General features: G+C 41.8%; 2 long non-coding RNA genes across 2 annotated transcripts; one reads left to right on the forward strand and one right to left on the reverse strand.

The window, feature by feature from the left end:
- The first annotated feature begins 1,199 nt into the window (after positions 1-1,199).
- LOC123371625 lies at positions 1,200-27,249 on the forward strand. Its single transcript, XR_006579872.1, has 3 exons — positions 1,200-1,297; positions 17,342-17,477; positions 27,120-27,249. It is a non-coding gene; the product is annotated as an uncharacterized LOC123371625 (long non-coding RNA).
- Positions 12,739-23,911, reverse strand: LOC123371627. The gene is made up of 3 exons (XR_006579874.1): positions 23,837-23,911; positions 14,026-14,112; positions 12,739-12,882 (listed from the first exon to the last, which is right to left on the reverse strand). It is a non-coding gene; the product is annotated as an uncharacterized LOC123371627 (long non-coding RNA).

Consider the following 27,249-nt stretch of genomic DNA (forward strand, 5'->3'; position numbering starts at 1 on the left):
CAGCAGATCACCCTTTTTCGATAATGAAGCTCTGCAGCAGTTTTATATTAGCTGTTTATTATAATTTTAAAAACTTGTGTTCTATTCTTATTAGCGTTGATTTTCTAGGTTATGAATTCTCCCCCCCCACATACATACCCTTTATGCACAGGTAAACCATATCATGCCCATTTCCTGTTATTTAAAGGCCTTTTAATTGCTCTTGTTTTGAACAATGTCTTATGCTTGGAACTTTGACCCACTGTGAAATTTCTACCTGAATTTCAGAATATTTGTTATAGTTCTGACAATTTTGGCTAAATGGCAAATATATTTTAAAGGGTTAATGTGCATAATTCTATCCAATAAATGTGTCCGAGGACATGGAGTTTATTTAATGTCAAAGGTCAAGAAAGTTATGATTGATCACTTTGGAAACTGAGGCCCAGATCTTCAAAGATATTTACATGCCTAACTCCCATTGGAATGAAGGGAGTTAGGTGCCTAGATATTGCTGATGATCTGAGCCTGAAAGCCTCCCTATCCATATATACAGGTGCAGTTGAGGGAGCACACCCACACCCAACACCATCAATGCATAGCACCAAAGGTAGGGAGCTTAACTCTCAGTCAATGGGAATTTAGGCTCCAAAATACCTTTGAGGATCTGAGCACTAAACCCTAAGTTCTAGAACTAAGAGGATAGTTCCAGGTCCATGTCCAATATTCAGATCATTAAAAAAAATAGATGTGATGGCAAGTAAACCAAAAGTTCAGAAAGGATGCGAACAAAAATGTTAGCTCCAAGATTGCCAAAAATATTGGCATTCTTGACTCTAGGAGGGAGGGATAGCTCAATGGTTTGAGCATTGGCCTGCTAAATTCAGGGTTGTGAGCTCAATCTCTGAGGGGATCTGGGGCAAAATCAGTACTTGATCCTACTAGTGAAGGCAGGGGGCTGGACTCAATGATGTTTCAGCTCTATGAGATAGGTATATCTCCATGTATTATTTTGTATTAGATAGTAAACAAATGCAAAGTCTGGATCTCTCTCTAATTAAAATCCAGGTGTGACAGGGTGTTTCTTGCAGAGAAAGAATTAACTGGAGATGAGAGTAATTAGTATACCTGGATGATAGGCTAGTCCCAGTTGGGGAGGAACTGGGTTAGTGAATTAAAGATGAGTTCCAGCTGACAGAAGTGGAGTGACTAATAGAGGAAGCACTTCAGGGGAGTACAAGGAAGCTAGAAGGCATGGGATCTTCTTCTGAGATGAGAATTTTGGCAAAGAAATAGGAGAGACACTGAAAAAAGACAGGTATGATGTAAGCTCCTCTTTGAGCCTTGATAAAAGCACCAGCTACCAGGAAGGCAGCCCTGGGATGGGGATTGCCCCCCCCCGCTCACTCCTTTGGGAAGAAGTAGACAAGAATCTGGACCTCCAAGGAGAAAGCTCTGGGAGGCATTGCTCTGTACAAGAGCAGGAAAGAACTCTGCAGAGTATCGGAAGGGGTGAAGAACTTGCAGAGTAGTGAGCCCTAGAAACAGCAGTGGGAGAAGGGCCTAGGAATTAGGAAGTGGTATGGGGGAAGCAACAAGGAGTTTTAGGGAGCAGACCTTAGGAGCTTGTTTATAGGGTTCCTAAGCTCAAATTCAGACTAAAGAGGAGGCTGGAGTTTCCCTACTGGCCACTAAGGAAGGGTGTGTGAAAGCCCCTGATACAATGGGTGTAAGGACTATTGAGTCCAGAAATGGGCTTAAGACCTGGCATGAGCCTGTTACTTTGGAAGTGGGGTTGGGATGGAAGAACTATAAGTGATCTGGACAAAGGTCTAAGTCATGAGATGAAGCTGACCACTGTGGGTCTGGAGCAGCTGATGGCAGGGGGCTCCATGGGAGAAGAATCTGCTACAGCATGTCTAGCATGCCAGCTGGTGAGTCACTTTTTTTCTCAACAAAGAAACCAGGTTTGTGGCCCATAAGAATGCTCAATTATAAAACTTTCTTTTGGCTATGGATCCATAGAAAGATGTCTGTTGTATGGATTTAAAGTGAAGGCTCCCAATTTCACCATTGGCATGAGTGGATTCAACTCCATTGTAATGAGCAGGGTTGTATTGGCTTACATGTGTAGTGAATTTGGCCTCCAAGATATATTGCATGAAAAATTCTGGATTTTTTTTATGAACTACTTATTAAATGTTATTATTGGCTTTATTCATAATTTCCTAGAATTAATGATGAAAACAAATAGATATTAATAGACTTGAAGTACTAATTGGTCTTTGCTAGCCTGTCAATCCTTGTCAGAGCTACTGCTGAGAGTGATATCCAAAAGGAGAAAGAATTAGTTGAAGGATGTAGAAACCTGACTTCCAAGTAGAGATGGAATTCATTCTATTGTTCTTTCTTTCTCTTTGTTCTTTTTCTCTTTCTAGAGGTCTCTGTGCTTTAATGTTTATTGCTGTAGCTCTGGTAAATGGTTGGTGTATACAGGAGGGCTCACTCTAATTAAAATGTGAAGAGGCTGAAAATGAAAATGTAATCTTTCTTACCTTGAGACTATAGGCATCTTTATGTTGTTCCCTGGGGCACTGATACAAGTAAGTGCTCTATTTCCATTGTTCCACCCACCAGCCTTGTGCCTTAGCTGTCCTCTCTGCAAGAGAGTCTTAGAAGAGTTAGGTTTCAGAGTAGCAGCCGTGTTAGTCTGTATCCGCAAAAAGAACAGGAGTACTTGTGGCACCTTAAAGACTAACAAATGTTAGTCTTTAAGGTGCCACAAGTACTCCTGTTCTTTTTTTAGAAGAGTTAGCCCCTGATTTAACTTGCATTGAAGTCAATGAGCATTCTTTTAGGGGTGAAGTTAAGCCTGCATAGAGCAGTGTAAATGTCCTGTCATTGCCATCTGTTTACCAGGTAGAATGCTTCATGTGCCACTATACCTCTAGCTCAGATTTAAACTCTAAACTCTGTTCAACTGCCAACCACATGGTCTTCAGATGGAGAAGCTTACACAAGCATGACAATTTTGGCTAAATGGCAAATATATTTTAAAGGGTTAATGTGCATAATTTTATCCAATAAATGTGTCCGAGGACATGGAGTTTATTTAATGTCAAAGGTTAAGAAAGTTATGATTGATCGCTTTAGAGACTGAGGCCCAGATCTTCAAAGATATTTATGTGCCTAACTCCCATTGGAATGAAGGGAGTTAGGTGCCTAGATATTGCTGATGATCTGAGCCTGAAAGTCTCCCTATCCCTTTCTCCTTCTGAGATTTTTTCAGAGGACGAGCCTTTGCCTCCCTTTTGGGGACCCTTTAAACAGCTATGCACAGCAGAAATAAGTATTCACTATTTACCAAGAAAAATGATATTAGATTAGTTTGACCTTGTCTATACTTATACTTAAGTTTTGCTATATGAACTGTGCTGTCATAGTTAAAGTGGCAAAAAGCCTTGGTGCCAACACAGTTGTATCAGGACAACTAGGGATTTGACTGGCATAACTACGTTGGTAAATACCTAACTGACACAGTTATGCCAGTAAAGCTTTTTATGTGTAGGTGTAGACTTGGCCTTTGACTCCCATAAATTCAGTTTTATGTTTGGAGCCATAAGCAGTTCTTAATTGTACGCTGGGAGATCTCTAAACACGACTTTCTTGTAATATACAGCTTTCAGCTTTAAATCAGCCACTCTGCAGAATGGATTGGTCCATTGGCAAGCCGCTTAAAGTGTATAGAAAAATAGTACCATATTTGTTTGTTTAGAAATTATTCTGTTCACATTCATCTTCAAACTGGAATGTAAATATGATGGCACTCTGAGTTCTCTAGTTCATATGTTTGAATAGACTTTGCAGCATCAGATTCAACATAAAAATATGTCTCAGCTACACTGGGCTTCTGTTCTGCACAAGACTTTAGAGCTGTAACTTTTCTGAGGTTGTCCTTAAACTAGGCATGTGCATCATAGTAAATAAAACTACCTGAATCATTTGTGTTTATTAACTAGTATTTCAAGCTCTTCCTGCTTATTCTCGATACTTCTCTCATTAGTCTAAGATCTGACTTGATTTCCCCCTGTGTTTTCTCTGATCTCTCCCTTATCCCTGCTATAACAGCCTCTGCTCCTCCCGCCCCAGATTCCAATCCTTCTTCCAGATCTCCATGTTTTTCACTTACCATGCAGATGGAGGTCCAGCCCAGTGACGGCAGCCCATGGGGAGCCCAGCTGTAGCCTAGCCCCCAGCAGGCTCTCCTTGGAAGAGCCTGAGCATGAGTGGCTCCCAGGGTGGGAACTGAGTATGTTAATGGCACCTTGCCTCAGTCCTTCTGCTTTTCTATACCCTCACCCCAGCTGCCCCTGCCTCCCCAGGGTCCTGCCCCCCATTTTTCCCTATGTCCTAACTTCCATGTTTTAGCCTTATTGCCCCCATGTCCTAGCCTGTTTCCCACCTGGGGTCCTATCCTCCCATCCATCTCTCACCTCAAATGCACCCTGACCTCCTGCCCAGGGATCTGTTCCATTTCCCCAATCCTCCTACCCCCTAGGGTCCTGACCTCCCAGTGCTAACAACCCTTCTGTATTGTCTTCCCCAGCTATACCCTGTGTCCTGATCTCCCTCTGGGTCCTGGCTCCCATTCCCATCCTGTGTGCAGACTGTCCCCAGTATTCCTCCCCTAAACACACACACACACACACATTGTTCCACTTATGTATTGCACACCCCCAGCCTCATGTGGAGGATACCCTCTGGCTTGGTGCATCTCCCCCTGCACTCTAGGATGCCCTTCAGATTGACACCAAGAGGGGGTTCCTTAGGAGAGTTTAGCAGGAGTGGGGGCCCACACGAGGAGTCCCAGCACTTGGTGCTCTTAAGGATAGATTTCCCCCAATGGCGATCTGGGCAGGGCTGCTGGCTCCTCGAGGAGTGGGACCCCCAGTGGGATCCTTCCAGGGAAGCCTGTTTATGTAGGAGCATGAGGCCTTTCAGCCCCCACTCCAGGTCAGTACACCTTTTTTTTTTTCAGGGGACAATCAGGAAGTCATGAGGGGGGGTGTTTGTCAATCCTGTCTGCATGGGCCATCTCCTTTGAAATGTGGCTGCCATTCCCAAGGAGTCACTTAGTTCCCATAAAAGCAGCAAAGAGTGGGTGAATACCCACTTCGTCTTTATACCAGATTCGGGACATGAGGAGAGTGGTCACTTACCTACCCAGGCTAGGGCGTTAGCTAGGTTTAGCACCACAGTTTGATCTAGTTTATGTGGACCAGACTATAGGGAGATCTCCACCTTGCATATCTGTTGAGGACTTTGACCCCAGGGCCCCACCAAAAGTCTTACAGACCCAGTGTATATGTTAAGGAATTGTTAATGCATGCTGGGTGCACACTGTGTAAAGGGAGTGAGGAGGGACCCACTGAGTGGGAAATTGTTTTGAGCAACTTTGGGGGTGTGGGGGGGAATTCTTCTGCTCATCCAATCAGCCAGGTGCAGAATAAAAAGCCTACTGTCTCTCACACATGTAAATGGAATAGCTATAAACTCTTCCCCCTACCTAGGATGTTTTACTGCATTGGGAAGAAAAAATCTCCTCCCCCTCCCTCCCCACAGACTTTGGGACTAGGATAGGATGGAATTTTGGTGGGTCTTGTGGACATCATGCCAGTCCCCTTTTGGGGATTGGGAAGGGATTTTTTCCCTAACTGCCTGAGCAGGGGGTGAGTGGGTGCATATATTTGTTTGTTTACTTTTCCTCTCAGCAACCCAGGGACCCGGTGGTTAGGTTAGGTTGTAAAATTTATAATATTCCAATATGGCAGGTGCCCAGTGTGGGTACTTGTTCAAGAACAGGTCCAGTTCCCTGATAAACCAAAACTGGAAGTGAGATTACAAGAAAGCATCTCCCAGAGGAACAGGGTTGTGGCTCCTGAAGCCTGGCACAGCAAAGAGACATTGCCCTCTTCCTCACCCCCTTAAACCTCATAGAAGGGGAGGGTGATGTAGTCCCAACAATGGTTCTGGGAAAAGGTAACTAGGTGGACAGCTGACAGCAGCCCTCCACCAGGTGGTATGGACTACAAAGGAAAGATGAGCTGCACTGGATGAGTTACTGCTGTATAGTTTCCAGAAGAGTTACTTAACAGCATTGCAGACTAGTGAAATTGCATTTCTGGATTCTTGTCTTTCTTCCAGCAAGGTCCAGGACAAAGATTCCAATGATGATGCACAAGGAGGAATAGAATTCTGCTCAGTCAATTTTAGATCAGTTGGTTTTGTAGTGCTGACAGGATTAAAAAGCAGTAAGTGTCTCCTAGTCAGTAAAATTAGAAGATTTGACTCTTAATACAGTCATGAGAGAGTTATTTTAAGTGAGGGCCAGTTCTACAGTCACTTTTGAAGGAAATAACACAATTTATGCTTCACATCATCCCTTAATAGTGGTGGTAAGTGGCATAAAGACCCTGTCATAAACATAGAGCTAAGGGTAGCATCCCTCTTTTCCTGGATCTTCGTCTAACTCACTTGGTGGTGGCAGGAATACCGTCCAAGGGCAAGGAAGAATGTGTGCCTTGGGGAAGTTTTTAACCTAAGCTGGTAGAAAAAAGCTTAGGGGGACTTTCATGTGGGTCCCCACATCTGTACCCTAGAGTTCAGAGTGGGGAGGGAATTCTGACCCTTCAGAAATCTTCTGCACTAGCATGAATTTCATGACCTGTATGCAAAACAAAAAGGTGACAGGATTGTCGATGATAAATCATAGAAAGTATGGTAACACACACCTGCAGAAGCTACATTTAGACAGACCTTCCAGCCTGCTCTCAATAAAGATCCTTTCTCATTGCTGTAAATGTGTAGTCAAACTGTGAAACTGAGCTATATCCTAACAGCCAAATGCTGCCAAATGAACTCAGCATTGCTGGAAGTTAATCAAATCTACACTAGCAATAACCTGCTACTGTCAGTGTACCCAATATAATACATTAATATGGCTTAGGGTGTTTTCCAAAAGTTTTTATAACTGGCTGAAGGCTAACGAATCTGTGTTGTGAAGGTATAGATCTGGAAGGAAAGAGAAAGTAGAAAGCCAAGTAAAATGAGTCCAGTGTAATGAGATACTACAAATCTGCAATTGGACAACAGGACTAGCAAGAGAACAAGCTCATTCAGGTTACAATGAAGAAAGGGGAAAATCTTTATTCTTTTACAACTGTGAAATTAAAGTTGTTTTCTGAAGGGAGATTGGGTATCTTTGGTGCAGCCAAAGAGCTAATAGTAATTACATTGTGTTCATCTTTGGTATGGGCAATAGTTCACACATTCAAGCTCTTGGAAGTACTTAATGGGGAACAATTCATAAAGCCTGCAGTAACAAAATTGCAGGAAACTAATGAGAACAAGCCAGTAATAAGTTAAATTGAAATGATGTCTGGGAGTGGGGAGGAAATAAAGGCACAACTAGGAAAAATATAAAAAGCACCATGGTATTTGCATTACCTTCATTCCCAGTTTGGCCTATCTATCAGGCTACAGATGTTGCAGAATGATGGCAGCAATAGATAAGCAGATTCAGAAGTATGTTGGATATATTCAAAATTCAACATGACAAGTCTGTGTTCAGCAGTACTATATGGGCAATGATGTAAAAGACATCTGATTCACTGTCGAGCATCAAAATGTGGCAGAGATAAAGATGCACTTGAAAATGCCCTGTATGTTCTGGCTGACCATTTCTCTTCAGAAAAGAATATGGCTTATGAAACAGTAATCTTCAGGTAAGTGAGCCAAGAACCAGGAGAAACACTGAGAAGCTTTCCTCTTGGCTTATACCAATTGGTAAGCACACAGGAATATGTTGCATTGGACCTTCAGATCAAATGCAAATTGTGCATTATTAATGAGACTCTGGACAGGTTCTTAGTGAACCAGAGTTCATACCAGACATATTTGATGACAGTAGATGAGCTATGTAGATGAGTTACAGGCTCAGAGTGAGTTCAAGCGAGGCGTAGAGGGGGCAGTAGGATGAAGGATAATTTAAAACTTGTATGTATGCCAAAGGCAAATAACGTCAGTCCCAAGAAATATGACTCAGTTTCAAAGCACTTGCAGAATTTGAGATGGATCATACCTTTACCCAAACCATACTCAGCTTGCCAAACATTTGTAAAAGAGCTGAAAATGTGCAAGAAAAAATGTTATATCATCTATCCCAAATGATAACATTCAAACACAAGTCAGGAAAATTGAGAGCCACCTACTATGGACAATGCAGACATACAGGCAATGTGACAAAACTCCTAGTTAGGCCAGGGGCATGAGAGAAGTCAATATTGACTGAGCTGAACACATTCATATGATGCGAGGACAGCTTATATCCTGATTGATCTACAGTGATCTGAAAGTAGAAGAAGGGGAGAGATCTGTCAAGGAACAACAGCAGTGTTGTTGGAATACACTTGTGTAAAAGAATAGACAAAAAAAGCTATGCTGTGAAGAAAAAACTAGAAGCGAAGCAAAGAAGCTGGAAGGTGCTTCAAATTCAGCGTACAATTGCCTGAAGTCTTGAAAAGATTGTATTTGAAAAAGAACTATAGAAGGTGAAGGAACAAATTGATGGAGTTACAAAAGGGAAAGAGGAAAAAGTTGTTGAATCAGAGTGCAAGTGAAGATCCATTGGCAAAAATAGGCAAAAGGGAAAAAATAAAACTGTTGCTGGACATGACAGTTCATTAGAAAAAAGACAGAACCAAGACGAAAAGGCTGGATTTTTGAAGAACATCAGGAAAAAAATAAGCAAGTTCTTTAAGGAAGAAGTTGTCGTACAAAACTGAAAGTACCTAGGAATATTGTTGTTGGTAAAATGACATCAAATTGTAGCAGTCCATTAGAAACTTTTTTTTAAAAACAGGCCTTAACACCTTGGCGTGGGCCAAGGAATGTGTTGGCCGCCATGTCCCGCAGCCCCCATTGGCCTGGAACGGCGAACCGCGGCCAGTGGAGCTGCGATCAGCCGAACCTGCAGATATTTCAGTAAACAAACCTTCCCATCCCACCAGCGGATTTCCCTGATGGGCCACATGCCAAAAGTTGCTGATCCCTGGTGTATTGTATGCTTATCTGCATACACAGCAAGATGTAAATTGAAAGACTGTATGAAATCTACAGGAAGAAACAAACCGCAGGGGGTGTCCTGTTATGAATGAATACAAAGGATTGGTCTGGTATATGTTGGAGTTCAGAGACACTGAATCCTTCACTTAGGAGGTAAACAGACACTGTCTTTATCTCAAGAAAGAATGCTCACAACCACTCTGGCTGTAAAGCTCTGAATGGATTTTGGGTGAGCAACACTTTATTAGATGTGAGTGTTTTATTAATTAAGTCTAGACTCTACAATGCTTTTAATGATTTTATATGTAACCATTTGTTTTCAATATGTCTACTTACTATTACTTGAATCTCTACACTTTGTTAAATAAGCATAGACTTAATGTCACAATAAATATATCTAAGTGCTGTGTGTTAAGCAGAGCGGTGATCTGAGGTGAAACTGGTGAGCTGGAATGTACTCTTTCTTGGAAGCAGTGGAATGATGAATTCTGAGAGGGTCCAGCTGACCAGTGACTCCCCCTCCACAAGGGTGCTTAGAGGGCTCAAGGGTTGGAGTGCCAATCACTAACGTATAGAATGACAGCAAGGCCTGCGAGGCGTAGAGGGGAGTGCTTGTGTTAGCAGGCTATTGGGGTGGCACAACTTGGGTGAGTAGAGAGCCATGTAGGATATGCACTCAGGTACATACTGACACTCTTCAGGTGTATCTTTACTTGCCTAAGCCATGTCTCACCATGTACACTGCTATTTATACCTGTACTATGGTAGCTATGTGAGTGTTACATTACACTCTGCTGAAATAAATATGTTGTGTAGACATATCCTTATAGTCCGTCACTAGAGGACCCAACTGAGATCAGAGCCTCATTCTGCTAGGCACTATATCGATACCTAGTAAGAGACAGTCCTTGACCCATGGAGCTTACAATCTAGTGGAAAGCCTTGGGGTCAGTTTGTGAGTTTGGACCTTTAGATAGGGGAACTTTTTAAAATCATTACTGAGCTGGGCAGGATTCAAACTAGTGACCCCCAGTTGCAAGTCTCTGTAGCTCATTATTAAAGTGCTGAGACATCCAGTCTCCATAAATACTAAGGTGGTATCTTTGAGTCTAAGTTTGATTTCAACAAAGAAATGAATTTACTAAAATCAAGGTCTGCCCTTTATTAGCACTTGCATAATGGAAGACTCTGCATCTTCCACTCTCTCTGGAAACAGACAAAATCTCCCATATATCTCTGTCTCCAACATGATCTCAGCTGAGAGGCTCCTGTTTTCAGCTCCATGGCATAATGAGGACTGTGTTGGATTTACAAGCTACCACCTGAAGAGTAGGGGAGTTTCCTGCTCCTTCTTGCAGGCTAGAATAGAGCCCTATAACACACCTCCAGCCTAACAGGACCCGACGAAAAGTTTCTGGTCAGATTGGGTCTGCAAATGACACAACCAGCTTGAGTTTGGGTCAGGTCAGCTCCAATCACCTCCTCCTGCCCCTGGAGTCACAGTTGTGATGGCTGTGTGCTCCACTCCTATTGGCCACTGCCTCCTTGCTGTGCTGTGTGTCTGGTGTAGAGACAGTGTGATGACGAGTTGTGAAACCTCTCACTCTGCAGCTATCTGGCAGCTGGTGAGGATGGGGCATGCAGCTGCCTCTCACAGCTACCGTCAGGCCAATCCCACAGGTAGGAGGCATGCAAAGGTGGATTTCAGGCACTTGTGGGGTGGAGGGGGGAAGCCCCCATCAAGCCAAGCCCCAATGTGAGGTGGTGGCACTGACACGGGTTCAGGTCACATCTGAAACCCTCTTGGGCACAGGTCAGGTTTGGGTCCAGGTTGGGCTTTAAAATTAGACCTGAACAGACCTCTAGGCTAGGGGGTATTGTAGCAAAATGTGCAATCAGACTTAATCTGAAAAGAGAGAGTCTATAAAATGATGGGGTGAGTAGTGTCTCTCTGTCTCTTCCTGTTTTAGGATTCTTGTGGTGTTGGTCTGCATCTGGGTGTTCTAGTGGATCACAAAATGAATGAATCAACAATTTGATGCAGTTTAAAAAATAGCAAATATTGTTCTGGGCAGGGGTGGTTCTATGTTTTTTGCCGCCCAAAGCACGGCAGTCAGGGAGCCTTTGGCGGCGTTTCTGTGGGAGGTTCGCCGATCAAGAGGATTCAGCGGCAGTTTCTGCAGATGATCTGCTGGTCCCGTGCCTTCAGCGTACCCGCCGCCGAATTGCTGCCGAAGCCGCGGGACCGGCGGACCTCCCGCAGAAACGCTGCTGAAGGCTCCCTGACTGCTTCCCTCACGACGACCGGCATGCCGCCACCGCCCCCCCAGCTTGCCGTCCCAAGCATGCGCTTGCTGCGCTGGTGCCTGGAGCCACCCCTGGTTCTGGGGTGTATTAACAGGAGTGTTGCACGTAAGACAAGGGAGAGAATTGTCCCTCTCCACACTGGTGAGGCCTCAGCTGAAGTACTGTGTCTGGCTCCAGACTTCAGGAACGATGTGGACAAATTGAAGAGATTCCAGAGGAGAACAACAAAATGACAGTTTGTCTGGCTGCTTGATGCTCTCATTCAATAATACTAGTGAGTTTCTGTTGCATGGGAAAACAACATCTCCCTATGTAAAGAGCCAGACTCTTGATATTTAATGTATTTCAACCATGGTTTCCAGGTAACCATCCAAGTTGCAGCGAATAGTTAGAAACACTTGAACCATCTCTACAAATATAGCACTACAGTAATTACCACCCTAATTGTCTGATACAAACATGAAGTGGAACTGTACAAGAATACAATAGAACAGCATGGAGTTAGCAGTCTTTTGGGCAATTGTAAAAAACAAAATATATACAGGTGCTTCTACATAAAACACTTTATTTAAATATACTGAAAATTCAGACTACAACAGTGGGTCATATAAAAGGGATACTTTGTCTTTGCATTTCTTTTTTACATCATGTTTGCCCATAAACATCCTCAACTTCCTGGTATTATCTGTTCTGAATAGTGCTATATGTACTGTTCATATCAAAGTGCAGAAGTGCTAATGCAGAAGCCTACATTTTAGTTCAATTTTCTGAGCACCAGCAAATTAATTTCAATTATTTTGTTTTGCTTTCATTTTTTTTTCTTTTTCTCTTTTGCTCATTTGATCAGGTTGCTGTTTGCAATATATTTAGAGTTGTTGTCTGGTTTGAAACTATGTACTGGACACATGGTGAAAATTGTCTGGTATTTCTAGTGTCCTTGATTAGCTGATGTGATCATGAAGATTATCACAGCTGAAGCTATTTTCCCTTGTTTTGTGAGAGAATGGGTTTCTATTTCACTTAATGTTTCTGCTCCATCTGGAAAAATGTTTTCTTCTAGTAATTTTTCTTACTCTATTCACTCTTCTATACCACTGTGATGTCTGAGAACCCATGTCAGTATGATGCTTCCAGGGAGTGGCCTGCGATAGCATATTAATCATATTCTCTAATTACTTTGGACCAGATTCTGAAACCCTTACTAATATTGAATAGCACCTTACTCCACCAGTGGTCCCAGGACTTCAATAGAACTGTTTTGAAGTAAGCTGCATCAGAATCTGGTCCTTTGAAAACTGATTTATTTTATTCTCTTATGTTTGGCTTATGCTATGACTTGAACTTAAACTGCATCACTGCACCACGATCCAGAACAAAGTGTGTAAAGTCTATTGAATCGCAAGCTAAGGTGTTTCCCATCCTGGATTTGGTCTTTGTTTGCTCATCTTCTGGTTTCTTCATTGGTTCCCAACACTAAGAGAGAGGATGAGACTTTATCTTACAACTAGCCCTTGCCTCCATTGTGTTTTGCCATTTATTAGCTAGAAGTAGTAAAATTCCAGAAGAGGTCTGGCCCCATCACAAAAGTTTCCCTTCCTCCAACCAACCTTAGGGTGCCAGTGTGTCTGCAAAGATTTAACACAGCCTTGAGAAATGCAGGACTTTAAAGTTCTTCTGGAAGGCTATGATTTCACATTGGGTTATGCCCAAACTGCATAGCTGGACATTGAAAGGTTCTTCCATGCTACTGGCCACTTGTTATCCTGAGATTACATTTTTGTGACAAGGAGATGAGGCCATAATATGCCAGAGACAGAGATGTTCTAGACTAGTGACCAAAATCACACCAATGCTTGTTGTTCTGAGGGGTGAATTCTCCACGTAACCCAGTGACACACTGTGTCTGCCAATCTCTGAGAGATTTGCTTATAAAGAGAGAATTGTTCAACCCTTAGTATCCCACCTTGTCTCCCTATCTCCCAAGGACTTGGCATTAGGAGAGGAAAAACTTCCCCAACACCCATTGTCCGCTTGTGTCTGCCAATCTCATAGGAACATAGTTTTAGACTAACTTAAGCTGTCAACACCTCTATGTGTGAGCAGATGCCAGATTTCGGCAGAGTAACTGTACAATGGGAAAGTGCTAAAGCTCAAACTGACAACACCTCTGCGCAAGCAGATGCTAGGTCTTGGGAGAGTTACAAGACGGGGGAGGGGAGGATGCTTCAACTGTCAACACCCTTCAGGGGTGCAGATACTGGGTATTGACAGAGTTAAAATTAAGTGAGGAATCTGGTGTTAGCCCCTAGCTTGCAAGCAAAGTCTGGGTTTTGGCAGACATTGAATTAAGTAATGAATATGGTACAAAACCCTTTCCCAATCTTCTCCCTCGCTTCCCCTCCCCCCTCCAAAAGAGCAGGTGCTGGTTTTACAGGACTATTTGGGCCCAGAGTTAAATTTAAATCAATGCAAATTGGGGGAAAACAGAGTACAGTGAAAAAACAACCCAAACACTTTCCTGTGTTCCTGCTCATGTGCCTAAATTTGTGGTACTGAATACTGGGTTTTAGAATCAGCACATATCACCAAGAGTTGTAATAGTGAAAGAATACTTACCTAAAAGTGAATTGAGATGAGAAACTGTACAATCAGGGCATAATTAGGTTCTAAACAGCCAGAGAGAAGGTATGTAGGTAGGGAATCCTGTAATGGATAAAGATCTAGTCATTGACTGAAACTCAGTTTTCCAGTTGTGCCCTTTTGTATAACTTCAAGTTTCAGGATTTTTTTGGAGGAGGTGGGGTAGAATTACTGGGATTTTCTAAATCACCTGGGCTCAGGCAAGGATGATAAGGACATCCTGTGGGAACGTAAGTGACTCCAAGTGCCCAAGTGATAGATCCCTCCCAGTTTTACAAAAATAAATGTATTTGTTCCAATAATACTGATAGTGTAAGAGGCTACAGATAGCGTGTGAGGGCTATGCACCTTTATTAATTTTCCCAGTTAATAGGACATTATCACAGTACTATTATTTAAAATATGGCCTCCAACATGTCTTTTGGATTGAAAAAAGAAATTTCCCCTGAAACCTTAATGTTCAGTTCTGGAAGATGTTGAGAGCTTCCAATGGCCATTGAAGTCAGAGGTGGGGGCAATCAGCATTTCACAGCAGTGCTCAGTACCTTGAAGATGGAACCTTTAATGTTGTGCCATCAATATTAGATACAGCTCACATTACTCTCCAGCAATTTGAGGCAGAGCAAAGGAGCTGATTTTGACTGTAAATGGGTAATGGAGAATTCCTATAGTGAAGGGGAACTCCCCACTTATGGAAAAGGTAGGGGATACAGCCAACTGTTTCCCCCACTCCTGGCATAGGAGGCATGTCGAGTGAAATAGGGCTGTAACAGGCATGAGGTATGGGTTTGGTGAAGCTCCTCTCTGCTATGACAAGCCTTCAGAAGCATATTACTGTAGCTCCATAGCTGTTTTAACTCAAGTCCAGGTTAGGCTAGTGCATAAGCAAGTGGATCCATAAGCAAGTCCATAGTGTATAATTGCTACTTATTTGCCAAACTTAAGCAACCTGAACTATTTCTAGTCCAACTCCTCTTTCCCATCACTCAGCTTTCTGAATGTGGCAGCTGAGTGTCTGAAATTTTTGTCATTACATCTCCATTCACAAGCAAACAGGTCTGATGGTTCTCTGTCATTTTACTAAGTAGCAATTACATTTGTTGTTGCACTCTGACAAACTGCTATTCCACTTTTACATATAAATATTTCCAAATTACAACCTATAAAGAAGCCCCTGAGCAGTAGGAGGGTCACTACAAAAGCTAACAGGGCAGCTTCAGGAAAAAAACCAAAGCAATCTCGTGAGCCATGCAAGGCAGCTATATTAACCCTCTAATGCTTTGTAAAATGGTTTAAAGAACTGTTCTGATTTGCTCTCTATTCTGTACAATTTTCAGAAGTTTCAGGGATCATTTAGAAAATGTTGTTAGCAAGTGAAGTCTGACCTATAACAATGAGATTTTTGGGACTCATGAGAACAGCAATATACTGCGAAAGTACTGTACTTCTGTGAGGATTATATAAGGAGTGTTTCAACTCAGGAGGCTTCCATACGCAATGCATTACTGATAGAACACCTTTGATTGGATAGTGAAGAGCCTCAGTATGAATTTGGAGGAATAATTCTTGTTCAAAAAAGGGAGCAGAGTGTACAGTCAATGAAAAGCTTTTCTTCATTTTCACATTATATTAGTGAGTTCTGTACAATAGTTTCTATAGCTCTGAACTTTCAGTATTGTTGGAAGTATTCTACTTTCTATATTTTGCTATGCCTGATGAAAGAAGGACTCTTCAGTGTTCAGTTGCTTAAAGTGGATATTGTTAAACTTTCAGATACAGGGGAAAATAAATATGATGAAGATACTTTTCTCATAAAACGTAATATATGATATAATATGGCAAGTAGGGGCACAGGTACAGTCGAAAACAAGTCTAAACAAACAACTACTTGAAGGACAAAGACCAAACTCTGAGTGGAGAAACATTTAAAATATTAGATAATTATACAAGTCACAGAGCCTGATCCAAAGCCCATTGAAGTCAATAAGAAGACTCATATTGACATCCCTGCCTCTGATCAGCCCTGTAGAGAGGAAAGATTGTCTTGTTTATTCCCTTGTCAGTGCAGGATTGCCTATATAGAATATTGTTCGATATTAGCCCAGTCTAGTTTTCAGTGGTGCTAACTAAAATATAAGCCTTTTCTCAGGGGGATGAGAACAACTGTACAATTAGCACATGATGGACAGACATGGGCAAGGAATCCTTTCCTGAGTTAAAGATCTATACATTGACTGCCACTCAGTTCTCCAACTGCACCCTGGTGTTTAACCACATTTCAGGGCAAAAACAAACTTAATAAGATTCCCTAAATAACCTAGGTTCAGGCAGGACTTCCTGGACATCCTGGGAGATTGTAACTCAATTAAAATGCCTAAGTGATATATCCCTCCCAATTTTAAAAGGGGAAATGTATCTGTTCCCGTGATATACACTGAGATCTTTTGTATTATCAGATTGAGGGCTACGCAGTGTTGTAAGAACTCCAAGGCAGCTGTTTTAACACTATAATTCTTTGTAGAATTCTTTAAAGAACTGCTCTGATACGTCTGCCATCTTGTATAACGTCCAGAAGTCTCAAGGATCACTGAGAAAACTTCACTATCCAGTGAGATCTGAGCGACAACAAAACAATTTTAGAGACTTATGAGAATGAGTAGAAACTGCTAAAGGAATATTGTACTTCAGTGACTATTATGTAAGGAATGTTTCAACACAAAAGGCTTCTATATACAATGCATTATTGATAGAACACCTTTGATTGGATAAATAAAAGCGTCAGCATTAATTTGGAGGAATAATTCTTTGCAGAGGTGGTACTAGAATGTGTACAGTCCATGAGAAGTGTTTCTTCATTTCATCATCATATTATAGAGATCTGAACAATAATTTCTATAGGTCTGATCTTTCAGCATTGTTGGAAGTATTCTAGTTTCTATATTTTTCTATGCCTGATGGAAGAAGGACTCTTCAGTGTTCCATACTGAAAAGTGGATATTGTTGTACTTTCAGATACGGAAAAATAACTAGGATGGAAAATGCATTTTCAGTTGAGATTTATACATTGGGATATTTTCCTTGATGTTCAGCCTAAATTTCCCTTTCCTTAACTTCACATTTGTGCACCTTAAACCAAAATAAATATTTATTTCCTACTCCTTCATGTTTACCTCTTTCAAGTAGGGGTATTACTAACAATTCGAAGTTCATAGTTGCTTCCTGCCCACAACTTTTTCAGCCTCCAAAAGAGGTAAATAATGGGTAAATTTGTTTTTCTGTCCTGCATCCACAGAGGCTGGCTTGGAAATCGAACAGATATGGTTCTGTGGTCGAAAGGATGGTGGTATTCTTGTGGCTGTCTATGCAAACAGTACAGAACAATTGTATTAAATGCCACCCCACTCTGCCAGTTGAGTGGCAATATGCAGGTATGGCTGTCTAGATTTTTACACTTTATTGGATGTGGACTCTGTGCTGAAGTGCATTGTTGAATCAAGTAGTCCCATTGACTTAAATGAGACTATTCTTGTGCCTAATTTTACAAACCTGCTAAAATATTTGCTGAATTAGGGCCGTGGGCAGCCTGCTGGGGGGAAAAAAAGCCTAACTTCAAGAAGACCACCAACTTCCACATTTCTTTACCTATCATATTGCTTTGGGTTTTCTCTTTGAAATGTTTTATTAAATTAAACTGTATTTTGCAAGACTTCCTCTAGATTTGGGGCATAGGATGTACACCTTATAAGTGTTTGGAAAATGTTGTAGATTGTATTAATTCATATTAATACTTTAAATTTATATTGAGCCAAACTACAATTGGTCCTCAGATAGGAATGGGCTGAAGCGTTTTACCTCTTTAATAGGCATGTCTGCCACTAGCAGTCAGTTTTTTTCTTTTAAGGTATCAGGTTTTCAGCACTTTCTGTAAATTTTGCCCCCTTAAGAAATACAAAATTGGGTACCCTAAAACTGAGGAACCCTAAAATCACTAGTCAAATTCAAAACCTACAGATAAATCAAATAAATTATCCCAAATACTAAAACCAAACATTTACTGATATATTCAATTGTCTAGTAATACTCCCAATGTAACGACTTTTCCCTACACTCATTAAGGAACTTGTCTTAACACTCAACCTAATTTGATGATTAAACCACACTTTACACATCTGAACTTTCATCACCCCATTCATAGAACTCTCTAAATTAATCTGTGTTGTATCACCTACATGACATTTATGAATGTTTAGCAGATTACATGCAAAGATTATTAAAGTACAGAATAGTCACAAGGTCAATATCCAATCTAATTAAAAATTAATTTAAAGTTATGCAAAAAATTAAGGTTTGCATTAAAAATTGCTGTACTTTACTGTAAGTGAGGGGATGAAGAATAGTAAAAAGGATGGGGAAGAAACTAACCCACAATCTTATCTACTAAGTTTTAGATCAAATGTTTTCCAAACACAGTTTGCAGGTAATTAACAGTCAGTGCTACTTAAAGCAAGTATTTGTCTGCTGTATATAGATAATACTTTGCACTTCAGCAATACCTTCCATTTGAGGAGCTCAATTAATCTTCATAGCACTTCCATGAGATACATCAGCATTATTTTGTAAGTTTGTAAGGTAACTCCCTTCTCTTCATGTGTCAGTATATTTATGCCTGCATCTGTAATTTTCACTTCATGCATCTGAGGAAGTGGGTTTTTTACCCACAAAAGCTTATGCTCAAACAAATCTGTTAGTCTTTAAGGTGCCACCGGACTCCTCATTGTTTTTGTAGCTACAGACTAACACGGCTACCCCCTGATACTTGATCCGCATTATCATCACCCTTTTATTGACAGGAAAAGTTGTCAAATGACTTAGCAACATCACACAAGAAGTCCACAGAAGAACCAGCAACAAAACCAGACCATCTGACTCCTAGTCCTGTGCTTTAAACACCAGGCCATTGTTTGGGGCAGTAGATGTGGTAGTGGCTATTTCTATTACATTTCTCATCCTTATTTTCTCATCTTCACAATTATTCTACTTGGATTTTTATACAACACCCACTCCACTGCTGTGGTATCTGTCTAGACATATGGCTGTTGCTGAACAGTTTAAGTACCTCCAGCTAAAATAAATCAGATCTCTGAACTTAGTAACCTGATGTGGATAAGCCTGATGTTCACCTTCAGGTTACTAAGTTACAGTTCATTTTTCAAGGATGTGTTTCAAAAATTGTAAAGGCCTGAATTAGCCTGATATTGATTCAATGCAATATTAGTGCAGACAGAGATTTAAGGTTACCACTGAAAGTGTGCTACTGTAACCAGATCAGGCTGTGTGAGGAGAACATGTTCAAAGTTATAAGACATTCATTTGGTAAAGTAAAAGAAGACGACACACTTTATTTACTACTACATGATCATCTTGTTCTCCCATACGTTGGGCACTGCTCCAGTTATGGGTATCTAATTTTCTTTAGCACCTGCAGAGATTAAGTGAGTAGCAACAGCAGTAAGATTTTTATTCTGTTTTCATGACTCACACCAGTAGTCCCATTAACATAAATAGACCATTGTAGTCAATGGGACACTTGCATAAACAAGGTGAGCAGAATTTGCTCATCCATGATTTCACCATTTCCATTAAGTATTTGACTGTGTTTTTTTCCATTGTCTTTCTGATCCTACACAATTGCTCAGCCAGACAGTAGAAACCCCTATTATCATAACATCTGTTTTCTTCAGCTCTCAAGGTCAAAAACATCTAACTTTTTTGTTTTTTTTTCATAAAAGAAAATGTAAATATATTCCACCTTTCTCTATGACTGAGCATGATAAATTCTAAAGGCTTGAATCACCCATCTGAGAACAGGAAGGTACAATCTGTACACCCATGTATACCCCAATGGAAGAATGCCCAAGCAAGGCTCCACCACAGGGAAAGGGCAGACAGTGGTATCACCACAACACTTTGTTAGGGAAGTGTGACTTCTGATTTCCTCTCAGGTTACCAGTTGAAGGTGCCCAGAAGAATTGAATCAAAGAAATCTGTGTATCTTTTAGAGCCCAGTACCTACCCCCAGGAACGGATTTCCAATTATGCACAGTAGGTATGTGTCTAGGGGCACCGGTGTTCTAGGGTCACCTTACCTCTCTAAAACTGTGGAACATAAAGGTCAGATGTAGGCAGGGGTAGGGGCCTGAAGATGCTGTACCTAGGGGCATGTAAGGTGTAAATCCAGCCCTGCCTGCCCCCACTGCAACCAGCTCCACCCTCCTGTTGGACAAGGGATTGTGGGAAGTCTGTAATTCTGTGCCAGTATCCTGTGAATCAAGCCCAACAGCTCCTCTTTATAAGACCCAGGTATACCCTTCTCTGTACCTTCCCAAAGTCAAGCTACTGGGCTAAAACTCAATTTAAAAAAGACTTAGATCATCTTAAGAAGTAGTACGGTGGTTGCCATATTGGTCCCACAATATGAGAGATACAAACTGGGTGAGGTAATATCTTTTATTAGACTAACTCCTGTTGGTGAAAGAGACAAGCTTTCAAGCTAGCCAGAGCGCTTCTTCAGGTCATTACTACTTTCTTCTTCAGAAGAGCTCTGAATCATAGAATATCAGGGTTGGAAGGGACCTCAGGAGGTTATCTAGTCCTACCCCCTCCTAACCTTAAAAACCGCTGAAGAATAAGATTCCACCACCTCTCTAGATAACCCATTCCAGTGCTTCACTAGTGAATTTTTTTCATAATATCCAACCTAAACCTCCCCCATTGCAACTTGAGACCATTACTCCTAGTTCTGTCATCTGCTACCACTGAGAACAGTCTAGATCCATCCTCTTTGGAACCCCCTTTCAGGTAGTTGAAAGCAGCTATATCAAATCCCCTCCTCATTCTTCTCTTCTGCAGACTAAACAATGCCAGTTCCCTCAGCCTCTCCTCATAAGTCATGTGCTCCAGCCCCCTAATCATTTTTGTTGCCCTCCTCTGGACTCTTTCTAATTTCTTCACATCCTTCTTATGGTGTCGGGACCAAAACTGGACACAATACTCCAGATGAGGCCTCACCAATGTCAAATGGAGGGGAATAAACACATCCCTCAATCTGCTGGCAATGCCCCTACTTATACAGCCCAATATGCCGTTGGCCTTCTTGGCAACAAGGGCACACTGTCAACTCATATCCAACTTCTCGTCCTCTGTAACCCCCATGTCCTTTTCTGCAGAACTGCTGCCTAGCCATTCGGTCCCTAGTCTGTAACAATGAATGGGATTCTCCCGTCCTAAGTGCAGGACTCTGCACTTATCCTTGTTGAACCTCATCAGGTTTCTTTTGGCCCAATCCTCTAATTTGTCTAGGTCCCTCGGTATCCTATCCCTACCCTCTAGCGTATCTACCACTCCTCCCAGTTTAGTGTCATCTGCAAACTTGCTGAGAGTGCAGTCCACGCCATCCTCCAGATCATTAATGAAGATATTGAACAAAAATATTGACCATTGGGGCACTCCGCTTGATACTGGCTGCCAACTAGACATGGAGCCATTGATCACTACCCATTGAGCCCAATGATCTATCCAGCTTTCTATCCACCTGATAGTCCATTCATCCAGCCCATACTTCTTTAACTTGCCTGCAAAAATACTGTGGGAGACTGTATCAAAAGCTTTGCTAAAGTCAAGGAATAACACATCCACTGCTTTCCCCTCATCCACAGACCCAGTTATCTCATCATAGAGGGCTATTAGGTTTGTCAGGCATGACTTGTCCTTGGTGAATCCATGCTGACTGTTCCTGATCACTTTCCTCTCCTCTAAATGCTTCAGAATGGATTCCTTGAGAACCTGCTCCATGATTTTTCCAGGGACTGAGGTGAATCTGATTAGCTTCCTGGATCCTCCTCCTTCCCTTTTTAAAGATGAGCACTACATTAGCTTTTTTCCAGTCATCCGGGACCTCCCCTGATCACCATGAGTTTTCAAAGATAATGGCCAATGGCTCTGCAATCACATCTGCCAACTCCTTTAGCACCCTCGGATGCAACGCATCCGGCCCCATAGATTTGTGCTCATCCAGCTTTTCTAGATAGTCCTGAATCACTTCTTTTTCCAAAGAGGGCTGGTCACCTCCTCCCCATGCTGTGCTGACCAGTGCAGTAGTCTGAGAGCTGACCTTGTTCATGAAGACAGAGGCAAAAAAAGTATTGAATACATTAGCTTTTTCCACATCCTCTGTCACTAGTTTGCCTCCATCATTTAGTAAGGGGACCACACTTTCCTTGACCACCTTCTTGTTGCTAACATACCTGAAGAAACCCTTCTTGTTACTCTTAACATCTCTTGCTACTTGCAACTCTAAGTGTGATTTGGCCTTCCTGATTTCACTCCTGTATGCCTGAGCAATATTTTATACTCCTGCCTATTATCACAGTGACATCTTGGTTTCTTACTAGTTTAATCATTGATCCTAGACACTCTCATTTCCTCTGTGGAAAATAATGATTTTAACATATGGGTCTGGCTAGGAAAGTATGCCTCTCAGAAGTGGACCATAGTTATCCATGTCTTTGTTTTTTTCAAGCTACACTACTGCAAAACATTCTCCCTGGGGCTGATTTTGAAGTTTTTGCCTTATACAAAATGCATCTGTCTTCTGAGTGAAGCAGATCAGTGAGAGATATTATGCTAGTTTTCCACACTTTGTAATCCATTTCCAGGTGGAACTCAAGGAGCTGCTTACACTCTGCAGAATCCTTAACTGCCTTGGTCCAAGTTACCTGAGGCCATATTTCCCTTTCAGACTGCTATTACACCTGCATACATCAGGCACACTTAAGCCATCCAACCATGAAGTTAACTTGAGATGGGTTCAGAGATGGTCACAAGTTTAGAATGTGTTGCAAGATCCTTATTTATTTTCAGACTCTTCCACTGCTACCTGTGGCCTCTGGAATCCATGGTGTTTAGACTGAGAGGTAGGCTTTTGTCCATATATGACTGTGATGGGTTGGACCCCTTAAGGTGCCACCTGATGTGCTGAGAGATCACTGAACCTGCCTCTTATACCAGCCTAGGCACCCTTTTTACCTGTCTTGCTGAGCTAGGCTATTAAACTTCCTCCAGCAAACACACAGGCAGGGACACACCCAGACAAAACTGACACTGAGATCAGCTCCAGGAAGGTTCCGCTTAAGAGACTTGCCCCAGCATTCAGGTGTCCACCTCCCTTGGAGCGCAGACCCAAATGTATATTATGAACTCCACCTCCTCCCTCAACGTGGAGGAGGGAGGAAGGTATGCACAGCCTATATTCTCCCCCCACCCCCAATTATGAATTGCATAAACTGGGTTATATTATAAACAAGAAAAATGTTTTGTGACAAAGTCCCTCCTCTGCCTTGGGAGATTGCCTCAGAGATTCATGGCAGACCTCAGTTTGGTCACTTTTGCTAGTGGCTCACACCTGCCATTCAGTTAACCTCATCACCGACCAGCATGGGGAAAAGGAAGAACAACAATCCCACAGTCTCTGCTGATCCACCTAGTGGGTCGGGGGACAGACCAGCTACCTTCCCCTCTGGTGGGACCCACAGTCCAGGTCAACTCCTCTTATATCCAATAGGGGGCAGGGGAATGGGAGGGAACCCAGGCCCGCGCTCTACTCTGAGTTTCAGCCCAGGGCCCTGTGGATCACAGCTGGCTACAGAGTTTCTTGTAACAGCTGTGTGACAGCTACAACTACTTGGGCTACTTCCCCATGGCCTCCTCCCAACACACTCTTTATCCTCACCACAGGACCTTCCTCCTGATGTCACCTAGCGTTTGTACTCCACAGTCCTCTAGCAGCACGCCCTCTCACTCTCAGCTCCTTGCACACCCCTCACTGACTGAAGTGAGGTTCTTTTTAAACCAGATGCCCTGATTAGCCTGCCTGTCTTAATGGATTCTAGCAGCTTCTTAATTGGCTCCAGGTGTCCTAATTAGCCTGCCTGCCTTAATTGGTTCCAGCAAGTTCCTGATTCCTGGAACAGCCCCTGTTACCTTACCCAGGGAAAAGGAACCTGCTTAATCTGGGGCTAATATTTCTGCCTTCTATCACTCTTCTGGCTGTCCTTGGGGGCAACAAGTACCCCCCTTCAAAAGGACTTGAAGATTCTTGACAGTGTAGGCATTGAAATTGATGATGAATGCCTGAACAAGGTTATTGGTGAACTAAATGGAAAAAATATAGAGGATGTCATTGCTTAGGGTAACAGCAAACTTGACAGCATGCCAGCTGGTGGAGTTGTAGCAGTCTCAGGTGAACCATGTTCTGCTGCTCCTGAGGAGAAGAAAGAGCAGAAGGAGGAGTCTGAGAAATCTGACGATACATGGGATTTAGCCTATTTGACTAAACGTTTGCTACAGAAGTTAATAAAACATTTTGTTTAAAATAGAAAAAAAATCACTCTCCTGTAGCCATCTGGCCTGACCCTGTCAGTTTATTAAGTACAAAAGGCGGATTTAAAATGAATATAAGAGATAACAGAGAGAACAAAGCATATTACTAAACAAATAAAGCCAACACGCAAAGAAATTTGGTTACAAATAATAGTTTCTCACCCTAGATATTGTTGTAGGCAGATTACAAAAAGTCTTGAAAGGCAGCTACACAGGTCTCCAGCTTGAGACCTCAGGTATTGTTACTCACAAGCTAGACACCCTTCCAGCTTGGGCTCAACCCATCTCCCCCCAGTTCAGTTCTTGATTCCAGGTGTTTTTCACTGTCTCTTTGGGTGGGGAGGTAGAGGAGAATCCAGCTGATGTCACTCCCCTGCCATATATATATATATTGTATATTGCGGGAGCCCTTTGTCTCCCAGTGGAAGAACACTGGCATTGCAAGGGGTGGGTCCAGTATCGGTGACTCAGACCCATGTCTCTGCAGGGCTGTGGCAGCCATTACTCATAGGCTGCCTGGAGCGGCCACAGGAAGACTAAGTTCTTTCACAGTCCATTGTCCTTGCTAATGGGCCATTAGCCCTCTCTGGCTTTTCCATTGTTGTACCTGAAGGGCAGGGGTTCTCAAACTGGGAGTCGGGACCCCTCAGGGGGCTGTGAGGTTATTACATGGGGGGTCGCGAGCTGCCAGCCTCCACCCCAAACTCCAGGTCGCCTCTAGCATTTATAATGGTGTTAAATATATTAAAAAGTGTTTAATTTATAAGGGGGGGTCGCACTAAGAGGCTTGCTATGTGAAAGGGGTCACCAGTACAGAAGTTTGAGAACTACTGCTGAAGGGCTAGTTGAGGGTGACACCCAAAGTAACACATTTGAAATGCAGATACATGGTCAATATTCTTAACTTCAGATACAAAAATGATATAGGCATACAAATTGGATAAGCACATTCAGTAACCTTTCCAGTAACCAATCACATATCATAACCTCTCCAATGATATTACATGAGCCATCTTCCATAAAGTATATCTCAGTTATGTCATTCATATCATAAGCATATTTTATAAAGACTATGGAGTGAAACATCACAATGACCTTTAAAGTTGTGATGTACGTTGGATGGGGGTGAATAGGGTGGCTGAGATAGGTTTTGCTGATAATTGGGAGCAAGATCTAGCCCTTTAAGTTTGTTTTTCATCTCAGTCAGAGTATGGTCAGAGTCTTGCATCCTGGTTCCCCTTTGTGGTGTGTGGACAATGTGAAGTGGAAGTAAATGCTGCTGCTATAAGTATTAAACTCAGAATGATTTCTGGCTGAAATACCACTAGGTTTGGAGGAGACCACGCAATATAGAATAGCTAATCCCCAGTTCTGTTCCTTCCTGCCCTGCTCTCAAAACTATAACCAGGCAATGTTAGAGATCGCTCTCCTGCCACAATATTCTTCCATGACCCACAGCTTTAGAAGAAAAGATCCCATATTGATTTCACTGAAGGGAGACAACAATTTAGAGATGCACCTCTCCTACCTCCTTGGGAAATTCCATCCCCATTTACCATTATTTCTGAATGATCATAAGCGTGCTCAGCCCATTACAGAATATATACATTACATTCGTCCCTGACATGAAAACCCTTACAATATAAGCTGGACAGTTGTAATACAAGTAAAGGAATAGGCAGGACTTTGGAAATAGACAGAAGGGTTAATCAGTGATGGAACAGTAGCCCATAGAAGTTATGGTTAGATATGAATGAAGATTTAAATTCAAAGTTTTTAAAATCAATTTAAATATTAGATTGTATAATCTGCAAAGAAGTACTAGTGCTTGCGTTCATTAGTTTTATCTGCATAAGGTTACAGAATTTGACTATTAATAGAGACCATAAAGTTGCATTCAGATGATGCATGTACATTTGACAGCTGTGATTTAATGTACTTTTCTCTCCTACCATATTTTAGGAATAAAAAAGATGGTTCATTTTAGAATGATTTATTTACAAGACATGAAAAGTAGCTTTGGTCTCCATGTGTTGCTAGTTAAAATTCAATATTTGGTGTAAGATCAGGGACAAAATAATTTTAAAATTTAAATGTTAACTTAAGGCATCTCATTCACAGGAATAAGTTGTTCTTTTTTTTAAGTGTACGTGTGCATGTTATATAGCACATCAAAGGCTGATGGATATGCACGCTGTGATAATTCTCTGTTTCAAATAGAGCTAAATGAAAGGGTTTTTATCAGATTTTAATACAACCACATTTTATGCCTGTTCTCTACTCATTAGGCAGGAGACATTAGGATTGTCTTGTAAAATAGTAATGCAAGAACTGGAGATAAAAACATCTGATTTATTAGTCATTTTAATATCAGGTCTCACATTTAGAGCCATAAACAACCATAACTATCATTTTGTAAAAAAGTACTCAATTTCTTACCAACTATAGAAGATGTGTTATCCACAAGTGCTATAGCCACACAGTTAAAATGATCATAATTAAACAGAAAATGAAAAGCACTCCAAGAGCAGGCCAGACTGTAAGTTTAAAAACTGCCCCTTACTTGGGGCAGTACAAGACAGAGATTTTCCCCAAAATCATCAAACCTGAATTGTTTCTGTGAAACTTTTCAGGTTAATCAATCATTTTCCATGGAAACTTTGTCCAGAAAAATTTTGACCAACATTAATTGTATATGCTACGTATTTGGACTGTTGATGGGAGCTCCGCACATGGAATGAATGCAGAATACACGGAGAGGAC

Source organism: Mauremys mutica, chromosome 5 (assembly GCF_020497125.1).
Source record: "Mauremys mutica isolate MM-2020 ecotype Southern chromosome 5, ASM2049712v1, whole genome shotgun sequence".
Taxonomy (NCBI): domain Eukaryota; kingdom Metazoa; phylum Chordata; order Testudines; family Geoemydidae; genus Mauremys; species Mauremys mutica.